This window comes from Pseudophryne corroboree, chromosome 5 (genome assembly GCF_028390025.1).
Source record: "Pseudophryne corroboree isolate aPseCor3 chromosome 5, aPseCor3.hap2, whole genome shotgun sequence".
Classification (NCBI taxonomy): Eukaryota; Metazoa; Chordata; class Amphibia; order Anura; family Myobatrachidae; genus Pseudophryne; species Pseudophryne corroboree.
In genome coordinates, this window is record NC_086448.1 from 612051799 (window position 1) to 612069807 (window position 18009).

The window sequence follows — 18009 nt, forward strand, 5'->3', positions numbered from 1 at the left end:
AAGCTAATGTACGTTGTGGGAGGTGAAGGGCCTTGACACCTACAAAAATAGAATTGTCTCGAGCAGCGAGTACCTACATCATAAAACTGGGGGTGGGGGAGGAGAGGGAGGGTACAGGGAGGTGAGGGGGAAGGAAAAAAACAAAACGACCCAGTATATCGGGTCAGCATAACCACTGCAAGGGAGGTAAAAAAATGCAGTAGTATATTACCAGGGGGGAACATGTGGCCTAGCGCCACCACCCATGAAACTGAACAGAAAAAATAAGAGTAAGCAGAAGTAAATATACCTACCAACAATACACATGAGAGCACATGAAAAATAAAATAAAAAAACAGATACAAATAAACTCAGATATAACATGAAAGGCTGGGACACCATTATCACAACAGCACGCAGGGCAACTCACGTGACCCCAACAAGAACAATGGCGAAGTCAATTCTGTGGTAACGGTATCGGAGACAGTTCAACCTGAAAACCCAAGCTGGATGTATCAGCGTCAGGCGGTGACCCATTCCGAGCGGATGGTGGGCTGTTTCTTGGATCCAGGAGGTAGTGTAACAGAGATATCCCACTCCACCAGTAATTTGACTCCAGTCTCCAATGAAGTCACTGTGTAAGACTTATTTTCATACGAGATGACAAGCTTCACTGGAAAACCCCATCTGTACGTGATGTCTTGGTCGCGAAGTGCCAAAGTGACGGGAAGGAATGCTCGTCGTTTGGCCAAGGTTAGAGCGGAGAAGTCCGGGAACAGTTGTAAACCGCCAAGAACATCCGAGTCGGAGTCGCCCGCCTCTCTGGCCGCTTTCAGGATGCGTTCTTTGATTGTAAAGAAATGCACCCTCAGGAGTGTATCTCTCGGGAGCGAGGGGGCAACTGAGCGTGGTTTAGGCAGTCTATGAATCCTGTCAATAAGCAGCTCTCTAGAGTCGGTTCTAGGCAGAAGCTTCTGGAACAGGACAGTAGCGTAATTTTCCAACTCGGAGTTCTGCACGGAGTCGGGGATGCCTCGGATCTTAATATTATTACGCCGGGATCTGTCCTCTATATCCGCAATCTTGAGTTTAAACGCCTCAAGGTCACTTTGCTGCTGGTCGTGGGCCGTTATGAGGTCATTATGAGACGAGACCAATTCCTCTACTTTCCTCTCTAGATGGTCCGTACGGTCTCCTATAGCGTGCAGCTCCGTCTTAACCTCACGAAGAGCTGCGGTGAGGTCCTGAGTCAACTCAGATTTGAATGCTGAGAGGGCCTGGTACAGAGTTTTGACCGTGAGAGGTGCATCAGAATCAGGGTCAAACCCCGGCAGGGAGGCAAGGCTGCAGGGGGTAACTTGCGGAGAAGCGGCAGCCGGGGACTTCCGTAGAGAAGAGGCGGCAGGTGTCGTCTTCTGAGGCGGGAAAGATACTCTGGGGGGCAGCACCCCTTTGACCTTTTTAGGAGGCATTCCAGTGGAGTGAGGTTCCGCAGACGGAATGAAGATAATAATAAAGAAGCTCAGGATCTCGCAGAATATATAACGGAAATTTAGGTAAGCATAAAAGACACGGGTGGTGGCGGGCAGATGATCTGCGCTACATCAGAAGAGCGATATCACACATGACCAGGCAGAGGGTCATCTCCATTTTGCGGGGCCCAGATGGAAGGTTCCCAGCCGGGAGAGCGGGATGGGCGGCCAGGTACACACCTTGGGTCCAGCAGCGCTGTGCGTTATATGCTATAAGATAGTGCTGAATAAATGTGGTACGCTTCCCTCCAGGCACTTCTCTGTTGTAGGATCCAGGAGTCAACAGACAGGAGAGGAATGAGAGAGCAGTAGCTGCCACCCAGGAGAGCAGGCCGGCTGGGAAGGCTAATCACAGTGATTTCTGCAGCTTGAAGCAGCTTTCTCTGTAAAAACCAAGATGGCCGCCGCACCTCCCTTGGTGTCTGTGCCCCGACCTTCCCCCACTTCCAGGGGTCCCCACGGCCTATTGCCCCACAGGTATCCTCCCTGGGGGTCAGAAGAGTGATCTGGATGGCTCCAGGGGCTCCGGTGGGGTCCGCGTCTCTTTCCGGCTCCGCCGTGGAGCTAAGAACGCGGGCGCCGGGAGTACGCGAGTCCCCGGCTTCCGGATGGTCCTAGGCCGCAACCTGCGGGAGCCGTGAAAACAGCTCCCCGGCTCCGCGGCGGTCACTGCCGGGCACAGGGGGGCTGCAGATGGAGAGGGGAGCCCCCGGAGATGAGTTGCAACGGCCCAGGGAAGAGATTAAAGATGTTTTCCAAAGCAGGAGAGAGGAGTGCAGCAGAAGCACGTCTGCTCTCTTCTCCAGCTAGGCCACGCCCCCTTTTTATTCCATTTTTAACAATTTTTTCTATACTTCATTTTTTCACCAAGTGGAATTGAAAGCTAGTGCATTCAGTTCAACTAACTAGTTGGCCAGGTCAGTGCATTAACTAGTTGGCCAGGTCACATATACAGTAAAAGTGTATCCCCAGTCACTGGCCATCGATAAATCAAGCCTTACCATATGCCAAGGCAGCAGAGTTCCACTATGGTGGTAGGTGATATTTTTTTATCGCTGTGGCAAGTGGTGATAGAATACTATTGTTGTTGTCAGCTAATAAATAAACTCGTTAAACTAATAAAGACCAACTCTCCCTCTGACACATCTACTGTAAATTTTTGCGGAAGCTAGATTATCAAAACAGAATAGTCTGTTGCAAGCAGATCTGGAGGTTGAGCGTCCTTGAGGACCATAATAAACGTCATCCTTCTAAAGATCACTGTAAAGAGCTCTCTTCCATATGGAGCCAATTGCAGAAACTTCTTGTGATTTGCACTCAGGCTGCTTTAAATAGATTGCAACATACATTTTATTTTGCGGGCAATAGGTCTGGGAGATTGTTGGCCCATAAATTACGCACTTAACAGGCCAAGAATAGAATTTAGTACATTCTTTCCTCATCTGGAGTAAAGATTGTTAACCCATCTTATATTGCCAATCAGTTCACCAGTTACTGTTCGATATCGGCTTGCCCTCCTTGACTACAGACCAAATGATGGACTTAAATGCCCCATGGACCTCGCAAGAAGTAGAAGTCGCCATTAAGTCCCTTCAGCGTTGGAAGGTGCCCGGACCTAATGGTTTTATTAATGACTTTTATGTGACATTTCAGGAATACTTAGGACGGGATGTAATGCCGTCCGAGTTGGCCGGAGTTACAGGTTTTTTAAGATTTTTTTTTTAAAGTGGTAGTCATTTACAAGGGAAAACAATATTTTGATGTTTTGTAAATGATTCCCGCTTTAAAAAAAGTCTGAGTTTGGCCAGCAACCTGCACCTCCGATGGCATTAAATCCCACCTTTAGTTCTCACACTGACGTCTATGTTTAATGAGATGACAGACTTGGGGACTTTCCCGCTGAAATGTTAGAGGCTCGTGTGGTTACCAGGGAAGGGATCATCTTATTTCCCAAATTATCACCCTATTGCACTCCTTAATCGATATGTTAAAATTTATGATAAGCTTATTTATACTTGACTCACTGACTCCTTTTCTTCCTTCTTTGGTACACACTGACCAAATGGCCAGGACTGCCTCCAGGCATGTTTGACCGGAGCGGCCACACAGGGTGCCAGTACAAAACAAGAGAATAATGTTAACTTGCGCCTAAAAGACTGCACTCGGGTCACCACTCCTAAGGAGCACCACTCCTCAAAACTATGCACAGCCAGAAAAAGTGGAACGGCTCCCAAGCGTTGCTTTATATGTATACACGAGTAACTTCTCTTAGAATTCCAAAGACAAATCCTCAAAAGAAAGAAAGAAACATATTCATACAATGTCAATGTCCATATGTGTATTATTCATTCGTATAGATGATCCTCAACTGACCTCTGGGCTATGCCCTATGTTCACATTAAGGTTTCTTTAGATCTCCAAAATTCATAAAATCACTTCTTAGCTTATTGGTATATGGCTCACCTTCGGTAAATGCCCTATGTGCATAGTCCATGCAATATCAGGTATAAACCGATTTATTCATATAAAAAAATATAAAAGTATATACAATCCACTATACCATAGGTCACAAAAATACACAGTATTCCCAACCGGCAAGATCTATATCACCGCACACCCCTCAGATGAAAAAACGGGGGGGGGGGGGGGAAAGGGGAATCATGTGTAAGGTAAAGCATATGTAACAAAAAGAGTCTTTACCAATTCCTCACGGTAAGTGACGTTGTAAACCTATGGAAAGTGTCGCAATTCCACCGACGCGTTTCAGAAGCAATGTTCCTTCATCAAGGTGATATAGATCTTGCCGGTTGGGAATACTGTGTATTTTTGTGACCTATGGTATAGTGGATTGTATATACTTTTATATTTTTTTTTAAGTATAAATCGGTTTATACCTGATATTGCATGGACTATTGGTTTGATGTACTCCATATATCATGACTGCATAAGAGCCAGACATCGCTCAGCTTGATCCAGACGAATGGGGTACTAGAAAGAAACCTTTTGATGCACATAGGGCATTTACCGAAGGTGAGCCATATACCAATAAGCTAAGAAGTGATTTTAGGAATTTTGGAGATATAACGAAACCTTGATGTGAACATAGGGCATAGCCCAGAGGTCAGTTGAGGATCATCTATACGAATGAATAATACACATATGGACATTGACATTGCATGAATATGTTTCTTTCTTTCTTTTGAGGATTTGTCTTTGGAATTCTAAGAGAAGTTACTCGTGTATACATATAAAGCAGCGCTTGGGAGCCGTTCCACTTTTTCTGGCTGTACACAGGGTGCCAGGTTTGTAAGGGCGGCTTCTGATTGGCTGCTGGACGGAGAGCTTTGATTGGCTCATGAACCAGCGCCATATTTGAGATGCCCACCACCAGAGATGGGAGACTGGCTTTACTGAAGGGCAGGAGAGGCATGCACTGCGCTCTCTTCCCTTTGGACACGGAGGCCAGCAGTATCAGAGCCTAGCAGCAGCAGCAGAGCCCAGCCAAACCCAGCAGAGGTGGAGGTGAGCACTAGGGGAAGTTTGTGTAAGCAGCACTACTGAGGGCATTATGTGTATCTGATACTTTTCAGGCCCTTATGTGTATCTGACACTATTGGGTTATTATATGTATCTGGCACTACTGGGGACAGTATGTGTACCTGGCACTAGTGAGGGCATTATGTGTATCTGGCAATATACTGGGGCATTATGTGTACCTGGCACTAGTGAGGGCATTATGTGTATCTGGCAATATACTGGGGCATTATGTGTATCTGGCACTATACTGGGTGCATTATGTGTATCTTGCATTATACTGGGGGTATTATGTGTATCTGGCACTATACTGAAACATTATGTGTACCTGGTACTACTTGGGGCATTATGTGTATTTTTGCACTATACTGGGGCATTATGTGTGCTAGCCGACCCTGCAGATGGGGTTCATGTCTGGGAGACAGGCCTTGGATAACACACACACGTAGGGAATTTAATTGATTCCATCCCTGTCTCCACCTCCGTTCTTCTTTTGCTTTTTCTCGATGCAGAAAAAGCATTTGACAGGCTGAATTGGCAGTATAAGCCCATGGTTCTTACTTGGTTTGGTTTTTGTGACCCAATACTTTTTTCTATCCTTGTTCTTTACAGTACCCCCTCTGCAAAGGTACATTATTCAGTAATGGCTTTCTGTAGGACACGTTCCCCATCACTAATGGTACTGGGCCAGGGTGTCCACTTTCTCCATTGGTATTTGTTTTGGCTATTCAAACCTTAGCAGCTAAACACCGGGCAGAATGGGACTTCTCTGGTGCTATGGTTGGGACTCATAATCTTTGCCTTTTTGCAGATGATGTTCTCCTTTTTGTTACCAACCATTTAGAATGGTTCCCTTTTTTGCATGATGTTTTAGATGTTATAGCGCTGTCTCCTACTGTAGACTTAATGCAACTAAGACTGATGCTATAGATTTTTGTTTTTAATAAAAGTGAAAATCAATATAACACATTAAGAATAACAATAAAAAAAACAGTGTCAGAAAAAGGTAGGGAATAACATTTATTTATGGAGGGGTAGTCTTGCCCCTCCCCCTTCCTTTGTTGGGATTGAAGCAACAAGTGGTAAGAGTAAGGCACAGTATTTCTGGATTAATACACTGCATGAGCTAAAAGGCAATACCAGAAAAGGTCCGCAGTCCTTGGAAGATGGTCACTGCATATGTAAAGTCTGTGCCAACACGTTTCGAGCTGCTCAGGGCTCTTTATCATGGCTGGTGTGTATTTTGACAAAGTGTCGTGAGTGTCCACAAACATGTCGGAACAGACTTTATGAAAGCAGTGACCACCTGCCATGGATTGAAGACCTTTTCCGGTACTGCCTCTCACCTCAGGCAGTGTGGACAAATACACTCTTCATGGTGTCTAACCCTCAATGGTCACTTCTATAACCATGATCAGAATTTCATTATTTTGTGGCTTCTTAAACACTTGTAACCAGGCTTGCTAAAATGCTATCTAATAATCTTAGTAACTAAGAAATATTCATTTTCAGATTTCATCTTCTCCTCAGGACCAATTCACAATTTCCTCTGGGTACGGCACCTTGCTCTTTTGCACTATGGATTTGTCATCATATCCGACATTTCAATCATTTAAAATCCTGGAAATATGCCTGATTTCCCAGAAGCTGCATTCTAGGCTTCATCTACCACACAAGTCCATTTACCAGTTGATAATAGGGAGAAAATCCCTATATTTTATATTTAAGTCTTTTATCTGAATAATAAATAGCGGTAAGACTTCTCCCTATTTAAGGATCCCCTGGATGGCAACAGTCACTGCTATTTACTGCCGGCAAAAGCATTCACTAGCATCCACAGTATTGACCAGCAAGTGATAAACCTTCTTACTACTACCAGTCATCACTGGTAGGGAGCTGGGCAGGCATTACCCTGATGAGCGAAGCTGCCCTGACAAACTTTTATTGGTAAACTGTGTTAGCAGAAGATCATTTAACTGGGATGAGCAGCAATAGAAAATCACTACTATTGCCGCAAATTGATAAATAGACCCTTAGGACTTTTTAATTCTTCCATTAAAGGTATTCAAATCACTATATACAATCATCAAGTACTTAGATAGGAACAGGAGGTAGAAGTGAACATTGATCAAGTATAATATTGATGACCGACATACTATAATATTGATGGCACATGATACTCTCCTAGATCCATACCTTATAACTATAGTTTTTTCATTGCTCTTATAATCCCTGTTGGAGAAATGATCACAAATAAGATCATTTTATATTATCTGGCAGCGCTGCCCTAAACTCTCATCATTCTGGAAGGATATCATGGTCGTGTTGCAGTCTGTCACTGGTATATGTATTCCCTCATTAACACCACTGAGCACAGTCCACTTCTGCTATCCATTCCTGGTACAAACATGTATACCAATGAATCAGACACATTCCTACTGCTGCATAATGCCAAGCAGCATCCTTTGGAAGGAACCTAACCCATCTGTTTTTGCATCAATTATTCATCAATTATTAATCGGATCTGGAACCTCTACCACATGAATAATAGTATTCTTTTGCAATGCCGAAATATCCTCTGACAAAATCTTGCTCCCATGGGTAGAACATTGCCATGCTTCACTTAGATTGCCTTTTTCTACGCACATTATTGCTTCCTTTTCATCCATTCATCCCTCAACTTAGGACGCATGAGACATATGGATCTCTCTTGGTTTCTCTACCTTTCTTTCTTTGCCTACCCAGCAAAAACTGGATTTAAAGTGCTTTTGCAAGCTTAAAAATATGTATATAAATCACATTTTATCATACTAATAACTGTGGTATACACTGTGTTTATATGTATTTCTGCTGTATTGCATTAATAACTTTTCCAAAGCATTTTTATTAAGGCTCTTTGTCTAAGGTTTCAAAAAGAAATTACCAAGAATATTTTGACAAAAATTTCTGAAGACCATATTTATGCACCCACTAGTGCTCCTGCAAATCCAAATACCCACCTTTAGATGTTACCTAAGTAATGCCATCTCCCCTCATTTAGAATTAAGGACTCGCTAGACTGAGATCCCCACAGGGCAGAATCAAATGACTGCATGGATCCTATTGGTCTGTGTGGTGACACTTCCCAAGGCAGCAACATGGCAAGAACCGCCTATTGGGATCTACTGCATGTGTTGGTATTGACATTCAGATTACTAAATCAAATGATCCCATCATAGGACACTCATTTGGGACTGCATAACAAAGACACAGAAGGCTAGGCTCATATCACTGTGAGCTCTCCTCATTGAGCTATAAATTATGCACACACAACTGTTAACAGGATGCATCATTGGAACTGTGCTACACTATAACTTTGTATAGTAAATGGCAGCCAGTGAAAGTATTCTTTAGAACAGGGGTGGCCAACCAGTCAGAGGCAAAGAACCAAAAAAGATCTGCAGTCAAGTGAAAGAGGCATTATTATGCACGCACCGAAGGTGTACATGCAAAAATGGTGGCATGGCCTAGGTGTCACAAAGACACACCTCATTTTTGTACGCACACATTTCGGTATGATGTTTGTAGGAGTATGACCTTGTGTCACAACCCTGTTTTTAGTCATCAAGAATCCTCAATCAAGAAGAATATATCAGGCGCTCCTAAGAATCAATTAAACACATATATTCAAATACACCTATAGTTTAACACCAGCTGCTCTCATAAGGTGTTCTGAACACCAAATAAATCAAGCTAATATTGTCTAAAAATATAAACAATTCAGAGAGCGCATACATTTATGAAGAAGAATAACAATTTAATACAAAATAAGACAGTTAAAATGCAATATTGCTACACATTAAAAAATGAATAAAACTGCACTAGTGGAGACCTCTGAATTCCACGATTGAAAGTACTTGTGATCCCAGATCAATATAGAGAGAGAAACAGTTCTCAATGGAAGTGAAGAAACAATGTTCAATGTCCCACCAAATAGGTGATAAATGCTTTTGCAGAACAATAGAACCATAGCAGGTCCACTTATTCCTCTTAAACAAATGTTGCAAAGTTCCTTAGGATAATCATGCAAATTGGAACTTGTGCTTCCCACAGCCTGTGGTTAGGCTGCAACCCCCCACCGCTAGCCGACAGTGATGGTAGTTCACCGCTGTACGATGTGATGACTTGCCGCTTCCGGAGCTCCTGGGCAATGCGGCAGTGACAGGTGCGATGGTCAGAAGTGGAAGACGTCTCAATGGGAGAGGGGGGGAACCTCATACCACTGCTAGGAAATAGATGATCTGTATGCAGAACCAGCGCTGCGGCTGTATAGTGAAGTGATCAGGGCTCCAAAGTCCCTCAACCTTAACGCGTTTCTCCGACATAGGGCAAGTCGGTTTCACCAGAAGGTTCTGATGAAACCGACTTGAACATTGTTTCCTCACTTACATTGAGAACTGTTTCTCTCCCTCTATTGATCTGGGATCACAAGTACTTTCAATCGTTGATTTCAGAGGTCTCCACTAGTGCAGTTTTATTCATTTTTTTTAATGTGTAGCAAAATTGCATTTTAACTGTCTTATTTTGTATTAAATTGTTGTTCTTCATAAATTTATGCGCTCTCTGAATTGTTTCTATTTTAGTCAATATTAGCCTGTTTTTAGTCATGTTGCACAGTGCCACAAACATGTAATGCCCCAGTACAGTGCCACATACATATAATGTCCCAGTAAAGTGCCACATACAATACCCCAGTACAGTGCCACATACATATAATGCCCCAGTCAGTGGTACAAGTATAAAAATATCTGTAAGTGGTACTGTGTGCGCGCGCGCAAAAAAATTAATTCCTCCACAGTGCCAAGTACACATATTCTCCATAGTACCAGATACACATATGCCCCACAGTGCCAGATACACATATGCCCTACAGTGCCAGGTACACATATGCCCCCAGTGCCAGGTACACATATGCCCCCAGTGCCAGATACACATATGCCTCACAGTGACAGATACACATATGCCCCACAGTGACAGGTACACATATGCCCCACAGTGACAGGTACACATATGCTCCCAGTGCCAGATACACATATGCCCCCCAATGCCAGGTACACATGTGCCCCAAGTGTCAGGTACACCCCCCTTCCTCAGTGCTGCTCACCGTACTGCTGCTCTGCTCAGTCTGCTGTGTATGAGCATGCACCTGTCCTGCCCCTCAGTCTCTGGCGGCGGTGTAAATCTCCATTCAGACGCCGGTCCGTGAGCCAATCAAAGCTTGCGGTCCGGCAGCCAATCAGGAGCCTTAGCTGCTGGTCTGCGAGCTCTGATTGGCTCATGGGCCAGCACCCTTGGAAACGGTGAGCAGCGTGCCAGGCTGCCGGGCAGCGGGAGCCAACTGAGCCACTTGCAAAGGCAGAAAGAGCTGCATGCGGCTCTAGAGCCGCGGGTTGGCCACCATTGCTTTAGACTATGGAGAACTCTGATTAGCTACAGCTCACAATATTTGGCCTGAATGGCATACAAAGCTCAATGTGCATAAGGCTGTCTGTGGTGAACATTTGCATCTCTGTGAATCTGTTGGGTTATTCAGAATAGCAAGGAAGTCAAACGGTTCTCTGCTTCTGTCTACCTGGGTGTAGTGGGCGACAACAGGACTTTCACGCTAAACATAAGTTTGCCATGGGCATGCCAATAGAATTGCGGCCTATTCTAAGGTAACCGTATACAAAGATCTGGCTGCTCTCAGAAACAATGTATAGGGGTGATGCAGTCGCATAAATGTGACCACTATTTTCAAGCATGCAATGCAGCCACGGATGTGGCCCATTATGTGCAAACTCAGTAGTGTAACCTACTGTTTGACCTCATTCCTGAGCCAGCATGCAGTAGTACTCAGGCATGGAAAAAAAACAAATCTGGTGATACAGATGTGTCCTTAGTACAATTTCTGTGCTGCATAGCTTTCCTCAATTTTGCTACTTGTTCCTCAATTTTGTGGATAAATCGCATATAGGGGTAATTCAGAGTTGATCGCAGCAGCAAATTTGTTAGCAGTTGGGCAAAACCATGGACCTAATTCAGACCTGATAGCTAGCAGGCGATTTTTACACTGCTGCGATCAGACAGTCGCCGCCTATTGGGGTAGTGTATTTTAGCTGTGCAACTGTGCGAACGCATGCATAGCAAAGCTGTACAAACAGATCTTGTGCAGTCTCTGAACAGCCCAGGACTTACTCAGTTGCTGCGATAACTTCGGCCTTCCCGGGACCGGAATTGACGTCAGGAACCGTCCCTGCAAACGCTTGGACACGCCTGCGTTTTTGCAACCACTCCCAGAAAACGTTCAGTTGCCACCCACAAACGGCTTCTTCCTGTCAATCTCCTTGTGATCGGCCGTGCGAATGGATTCTTCGCACAAACCCAACGCTGAGCGGCGAAACACTTTGTACCTGTGCGACACACCTGTGCAGTGTGGTGCATACGCATGCGCAGTTTAGACCTGATCGCAGGATGTTCGAAAACGCAGCATAGCAATCAGGTCTGAATTACCCCCCCATGTGCACTGCAGGTGTGGCAGATATAACATTTGCAGAGAGAGTTAGATTTGAGTGAGTTATTTTGTTTCTGTACAGGATAAATACTGCCTGATTTATTTTTACACTGCAATTTAGATTTCAGTTTGAACACACCCCACCCAAATCTAACTCTCTCTGCACATGTTATATCTGCCCCCTCCTGCAGTGCACATGGGCCCTCATTCCGACCCGATCTCACGCTGCGCTTCTTCGCAGCGGTGCGATTGGGTCTGGAATGCGCATGCGCATTGCACACGCGCATCGTTGCTCGGCGACGGCAACGATGCTGACAGCGAAGAAAACGGTCGCAGCGGTCGAACGCAAGAAGATTGACAGCAGGAAAGCGTTCTGGGGCGTCAACTCACCGCTTGAAGCCGTTTTCGGGGACTGGTAAGAAAAACGCAGGCGTGTCAAGGCGAACGGAGGGCGGATGTCTGACGTCAAAGCCGTGACCATCATCGCTGGACCCATCGCACAGGGTAAGTACAGTATGTCCAGGGCTGGTCTTGTTTTGTGTGAAACTTTTTTAGCATAGCAGGGCTGCACAAGCGAACGCTGCCCTGCTATGCTAATATACACTCCCCCATAGGCGGAGATTAGTTGATCAACTCGGAATGAGGGCCATGGTCAGAGCCGGCCCATACCAATATGATGCCCTAGGCAAGAATTTGGCTGGTGCCCCCTAGCACTGCCGCTAGTTCCACCACTGACCCTGCACCCCTTTCCCAGCACCATCACCCCTCACCTATAGCAGTCCTCATTTTGGAGTTCCTACCCCCTATATTTTAAATAGGAACAGTGCGCACATTCGGGGCATGGCGACACAATAGTGGCCCCAATTCAAATAACACCACACAGTAGTGCAACTTTATTCACATGTTATCATACGATATTGTCCCTAATTCACATTACATCACACAGTACTACCACTTTACCTTATAAACGATACTCCTCACAGTAGTGCCCCTAATTCACATTACATCACACTGAATTGCTCATTATTCACATTACACCACACCATATTGCTCTTTATTCACATTAGACCACACAGCAGTGCCCTTTCTATACATTACACCACACAGTAGAGTACCTTATACACGTAATGCCACACATTAGCAATGCATTTATACACATAATACCACACAGTAATGATCCTTACACGTATTACACACATTATTAATGTCCTTATAAACATAATGCACATTCAACATTATGCCAACCTTCATTAATGCCCTTTTACACATAATGCCCCTTACCCATATGCCACACATTATTAATGCCCTTATACACTTAATGACACACATAAGGGGAGATTCAAATGTTTGAAAAGTCAGTTGGGAGTCTGTTTTTTCCTATCTAATAGACAGGAAAAAGCAGACACCCAACCGACTTTTAATATTTGAATCTCCCCCATAATGTCCCTTACACATATGCTGCACATTATTAGTGCACTTAAACACATAATGACACATAGTGCCCCTGACACATTTGCTGCACATTATTAATGCATTTATACACATGACACACATAATGCCTCTTACACATATGCCGAACACTACTGCACAACCAACCCACACGCACACACCACTCACATGGCCGCTAACACTGTGACCTCTTCCTCTGCTTGGATACAGGTGTGTCCTCATACATCTTGCCTCAATACGCCATGCAGCAGGAGCTGCCTGGCATGAGTCAGCTGGCAGCTCTGTTAACGTCCGGTGCCTTTTTTTGATGAAATTGCATCTTATTTGCATTACTATGTGGCTAGGATGCACAAGCAGCATCTGCTAATTAAAATGATATACGGCATGCCTATATTCTGTGTCTTCATGTGACTGTATCTTCATACGAAATGCTACATTACAGTGATTTCCAGGAATACATGTAATGTAGCATTTCGTATGCAGATACAGCGGCAATCACACACAGAATATAGGCATGACGCATATAATTTTAATCAGCAGAAGCTGCTCGTGCCCCTAGCAATACCAAATGCCTTAGGCATTTGCCTAGTTTGCCTATGCCAAGGGCCAGCTCTGCACATGGTTTTGCTCAAATGCTAACAAAATTGCTGTTTCGATCAACTCTGAATTAGGCCCATAGTACACTAGGATTCACTATTTGCAACAAAGGAATTGGCACAGTGTTGAGGATTAAGCATAATAATACATGGCAAGGATGTGGGACAGACTGGGGCTCTTAATCAGCCCGGGCACCGTACTTTGCTGGCACGCCACAGGTGAACACACATAGAAAGAGGTGGGGTCACAGCTTAAGGGAACATGCCACAGGTGAAGGGGGGCTGTCCACTTGGCACGTCCAATGCCTATCTGTCTGCAGGCAGCTGAGCAGAACCCTAGGAGGCTGTGCTGCTCAGCCAGCCCAGGTTTTTGTGGGTGCTCGGATCGACCCATCAAGACCCATCTGGCATTTACCAGAAGTGCCAGATGGGCAGTTCGGCCCTGGAGAGGATCACAGGTATCAGACCTGTCTTTTGCCTGTTTACTCTGCATTGTGTAATTTTTCCATCTTTCTGCTACCTTTTTACAGCATTTTTAACTTATTATAATAGTACTTAGTATTGGTGTTTTGGAAAATCTATGTAGCAAAGTCTCTGGCATGATAAATGGGGTTATTTGGCATGATTTTTTGGATATATATGTGGATAGGTGTAAGGTATGAGATGGTTTTAAGCATCTGTAATAAGATAATAATTATAGACACTAAGGGGCATATTCTTTATACTTTAAATGTTACAATTTCTACACTCCCCAGGAGATGTAGAAATTGTGATATTCATCAAACTCCGGACAAGCATTTTTTCCGGAGTCTGAACGTGCAGTAGGGGTAGGGGGGAGGAGGGGGTTGCGGCTGCAGAGTGATCTCTGCAGGCTGGCAGCCCCGGCAGTAAGGTCCGGGGGTGGGGTTGGGGCCGTGACTGCAGCAAAACCTGGCAGCCCCGGAAGCCCCGCCAATAAGGAGCCGGCGGGGAAGAGGGGGTGGGCCACGGCTGAGCATTCACCTCCCTGTGCAGCCGAGCAGACACAGAGCTGAAAGTCCTAGCAAAGAGGTGAGGGGGCCGCGGCTTCTGCTGATGGCGGGGGGTGCGCGGCCGGGAGACACTGGGAGACACTGGGGGTCATTCCGAGTTGATCACTCGCTAGCAACTGTTTGCAGCACTGCGATCAGGTTAATTCTCGTCAAAACTGCACATGTGTATGCACCACATTGCGCAGGCGCGTCATAGGGTACAAAGCGAATCGTTGCTGGGCGATGGATTTAACGAAAAATCCATTCGCACAGCCAATCGCAAGGTGATTGACAGAAAGAGGGTGTTTGTGGGTGTCAAGTGGCCATTTTCTGGGAGTGTTTGCAAAAACGCAGGCGTGTCTAAGCGTTTGCAGGGCGGGTGTATGACGTCAATTCCGGGATCAAAAAGACTGAAGTGATCGCAGTGGCTGAGTAAGTCCAGAGCTACTCAGAAACTGCAAAAAAATTTTTTGTGCCGTCGGCTGCAAAAGCGTTCGCACACTTGCAAAGCTAAAATATGCTCCGCCATAGGCAGCGACTATCTGATCGCAGCGCTGCAAAAAGTTGCTAGCGAACCGATCAACTCGGAATGACCCCCCCAGTTGGCAGCGGGCGGCCGTGACACACAGCTGCCAGCGGTGGGGGGGGGGGGCACCCACAATACTCAAATAGTACTCAAAGTACAGGGGGCGGCCAGGATTCACACACAGGAGCGGGGGGGGGGGGGGGGGGGCAGACAGGAGACGCTGGTGCCGGCTGCATACATCACTTCAGCAGCTGGCCAGTCCCGACAATATGATGAGGGGGTGCTGTTTAGGGTGCCCCAGCTATAAGGGCTGGAGGTGGCTGCAGTGACCCTATCTACAGCTGGGCACGCCGGCAGCCAGAAGGGAAAATTATCACTTTTCTAAAAACTATCTTCTCAAAAAGCCCAGTTTTTCAAAAGTGATAATTTTCTTATGGGGGCATAATGAATCACGAAAAAATTGTGAGAGAATACAATGATAACTGAAAACTAAAAATTCTCATTGCACAATTCATGATGAATATGCCCCTCAGAGACTACTGTATATAGAATAATTATGCAGTAAAATGGTGGCAAGATTGTGCTGGATGGTAACAAAATGAGGCTCCAGAGTGGCAGGATGATGGTGCTATAATGTTGCATAATGCAACTAAATGGAGGGATAATAGTGCTTTATGTCATGCAGGAAATGCCGTACACTGACCATATATAATGCAATAAAGTCAATAATGCAATAAACCTTATGTGATAAACTATATGGGGCAGCTGTACCAAGCCTTGGAGAGTGATAAAGTGGGGAGAGAGGAAAAAAAACACCAGCCAATCACCTACTGTCATTTTTGAAACACAGCCTGTAACATGGCAGTTAGTAGCTGATTGGTTGGTACTTTATCTTTCTCCACTTTATCAGTCTCCAAGGCTTAGTACATCTCCCCCTATATGAGTTACAATTGTATCTGATGTGCACCTGCGATGTAATAAACATTCAATTGTGCCATGGTTAAAATTCTTGTAATAGCATAACTCCACTGTATCTTTTTGGATGACCAAATGATCCCACTATGCAAATGTCAAATTGGCAGCTTTGGGGTTAATCACTGTGACAATGCATTTTATGAATGGAAAAAAAAGACAATTGCGAGTCACTTAATACAACAAACTAGCTTTACAGAATGGTCAATGCAATGCAAGTCTGCACTAGTGATAAATTATATAGAACTCCTAGGCCACATAAATAAACTACAGGTTGAGTATCCCTTATCCAAAATGCTTGGGACCAGAAGAATTTTGGATATCGGATTTTTCCGTATTTTGGAATAATTGCATACCATAATGAGATATCATGGCGATGGGACCTAAGTCTAAGCACAGAATACATTTTTGTTACATATACACCTTATACACACAGACGGAAGGTCATTTTAGCCAATATTTTTTGTAACTTTGTGCATTACACAAAGTTGTGTACATTCACACAATTCATTTATGTTTCATATACACCTTGGCCCTCATTCCGAGTTGATCGCTCGGTATTTTTCATCGCATCGCAGTGAAATTCCGCTTAGTACGCATGCGCAATATTCGCACTGCGACTGCGCCAAGTAATTTTACAATGGAGATAGTATTTTTACTCACTGCTTTTTCATCGCTCCGGCGATCGTAATGTGATTGACAGGAAATGGGTGTTACTGGGCGGAAACAGGCCGTTTTATGGGCGTGCGGGAAAAAACGCTACCGTTTCCGGAAAAAACGCAGGAGTGGCCGGGGAAACGGGGGAGTGTCTGGGCGAACGCTGGGTGTGTTTGTGACGTCAAAACAGGAACGACAAGCACTGAACTGATCGCACAGGCAAAGTAAGTCTGAAGCTACTCTGAAACTGCTAAGTAGTTAGTAATCGCAATATTGCGAATACATCGGTCGCAATTTTAAGAAGCTAAGATTCACTCCCAGTAGGCGGCGGCTTAGCGTGTGTAACTCTGCTAAAATCGCCTTGCGAGCGATCAACTCGGAATGAGGGCCCTTATACACACAGCCTGAAGGTCATTTAATACAATATTTTTAATAACTTTGTGTATAAACAAAGTTTGTGTACATTGAGCCATCAGAAAACAAAGGTTTCACTATCTCACTCTCACTCAAAAAAGTCCGTATTTCGGAATATTCCGTATTTCGGAATATTTGGATATGGGATACTCAACCTGTAGTAGTAATAAGCAAAGGAGTTTGCCCTAAAGAAACCTCAGAAACAATTTAAGTAACCCATAATCATTTGTTTCATGCAGACGTGGCAAACAAGCAGCAGTGACAATAGTCAAGCGTATGTGTTTTCTCATGCTAATGGGAGCACTGCACCCTTATGTTGTCCTTGACTTTCACTCACCTGAAGCTAGACAAACATGCTGTTTTTAAGTCCCAAGTAGCTACATTTCAAAACGGTCCTGCAGAGGGTGTTTTCATTAAAAAGTCCACCTGCTGTTTTATTGTGACACAGTGCCACAATAGTAGAATTAGCCTGGCCAAGCCTTTACGTAGGTAAATATTGACAAGTTAGTGCAGTAAAACCATCCAGAGTGGAAATGAGTTTTGCTGATAACAGCAAGTAATTACATTGCAGGAGCGAATGTGCCACCCACATACCAGTGCTGCGGCTTTGTTCTCCATCTTCAAAGACTGAGCCACTTGCATCTGGATCAAATGCCTTAAACAATACTCAGACACTCATCAAAGTGCTTTCCTTTCTACTGTTATTTAATTTAATTAGCCCTAATGCAGACATGGATTTACACAGTGCATACTGCTTAGAAAGTAATCCCCAGAAACATATTCAAGAATGTAATCAATTTCATTTTTT

General features: G+C 44.6%; 1 protein-coding gene across 14 annotated transcripts in view; it reads right to left on the minus strand.

Moving 5' to 3' along the window:
- PTPRM (protein tyrosine phosphatase receptor type M) overlaps nt 1–18009 on the minus strand; it is a 1209695-nt gene that overhangs the window by 590105 nt on the left and 601581 nt on the right. The gene's annotated exons all lie outside the window — the stretch shown is intronic.